The sequence below is a fragment of the Silene latifolia genome, chromosome 10, assembly GCF_048544455.1.
Source record: "Silene latifolia isolate original U9 population chromosome 10, ASM4854445v1, whole genome shotgun sequence".
NCBI lineage: Eukaryota > Viridiplantae > Streptophyta > Magnoliopsida > Caryophyllales > Caryophyllaceae > Silene > Silene latifolia.
The window spans coordinates 99,727,463-99,729,366 of NC_133535.1; positions in this window are offsets into that span (position 1 = coordinate 99,727,463).

Genomic DNA, 1,904 nt, shown 5'->3' on the forward strand with positions numbered 1-1,904 from the left:
TCAATATTAATCGATGTATTCACAACGTCTCCACATTATCAAACAACTTTAATCCAATAAAGTTTAAGTTGAAATTTTTAAAATAGTACCTAATTCACCCCCTCCCCCTCTTAGGTACTTGAATACATAAACTCTTCAAACCCTAGGTAAGATAAATTAGGTTTAGGGTTTTTAGAGTATGTAGAAACTAGAAACCCTAATAAGCAAGATGCCTCAACTCATAAGTTGATTCAATCATAATTACTAATTATAAGCTAATAGTAAAACCATACTCAATATAAAAATAAGCCCCCTTGTAAAATAAATACTTTTACTAAAACATTCAAAACGGTTTTCCAAAAACAATTTAAATACTATTTTGTCGTGTGTTTTATAATCTTCACATCTCAATGTTATAGTAGAAGAGCTATAACATTGAGCTCTTATATAAGTAATGTTATAGCTGTGAGGCTATAACTTTACTAATGTAAGAAGTCCATTCTTACGTTATCATTACAAGATAATCACCTACGCTATTCTAATCTTCGTTAGGAGATCTTCGAGTGTAGGCTACTTCATTAGTCAAGCTTGATCAATCTTTAGATGAGCTTTATCTTCTCATGACGCTTGAATAACTCTTTCACTATCTTGTAATATGTTGATCTGTGATTGAGGGCTTGATCACAATATGTTTTTGTATACTTCCATCACAATTCTTTAATGCTTGCGATTAGTAAGTCCAATCTAAAAGACTAAACAAACAATTACGTGCAACGAGTATATAGAATATAAAGCACTCTTGACATCATCAAAACATAAACATATATATCTATATGGTTTAACACACATCTTTTCGAATGAGGTAGTTCTCTTATCAAGTTTCGAGGACGAAACTTCTTTTTAGGGGGTTGGATTGTAACACCCCTGATTTCCATAATATAATTCTTTAATTTTATTTTCCCATATTTCATATTTTATTTTCCGGGAAAATATCCGTCTCTTATCTTTTGGGCTCGTTGGGCCCGAAAACGGGGAAGACCCGCTCTTTCTTTAGGTCTCACGTGATTCTTGGTGTACATGGGTAAGTTTTGGGCCTAAGCTTGAAATAAACCCATGAGCTTCACTATATATATAAAGGGAATCCAAACCCTTGCTTCTCTTTTCTCACAAAATCCTAAACCTAATTTCTCTCCTCCTGCTTCCGCCCTTGTGCCGTGTGCCTCCACTCTTCCTAGGGTTTCGTGTCGCGCCTCTTCCTCCTTCCTTCATCGTTCTTCGTGCTTAGATCGATCCTACTTCTTGGATCTATCTATCTTCTTCGTAAGTTTTATGTTTTCGCATAGTTTTATAGTTTTTATAGTTTATATATATAGTTAGTATATTTATTAGTTTCGTTATCTTTGGCACGTGGTTGATTCAATAAAGGCGTAGAGACTGCACCTGGAGACGACGTTTATATCGTTGAAGACGATCTCTAGGGTTTAATTGCTTAATAAGGTAACTAGGTATTTTCTTTTAATTATATTTATGCCAATTGATGTAATTTACATGATTTAATTATTAATTTGTGTAAATTGGTACGTGTTTGATTGTTTATTATCATGTTTAATTATGTTTGTGTGTTTACGTATGTGTTTTTTTGTTTAAATTGTATAATGTATCGTGCCTATGCTCCGTTGGGTGTGTGGGGCGTGCGGCTAGGGTTCCACATGGAAACCCTAGTGGCGGCATGGTGGAGGTTGGTGAGAAGACCTAGAGTTATGGCTGAACTAGTATAACTTTGAGATTATGGCTCAATGTTATAGCTGGGTTGGTACAACTCTAGGGTCGTGATAAAGTTATAGGTGAAGCCGTATAACTTTGAGATTATGGCTCAATGTTACAGCTGGGCTACTATAACTTAAGTCACATGTCAATGTTATAGC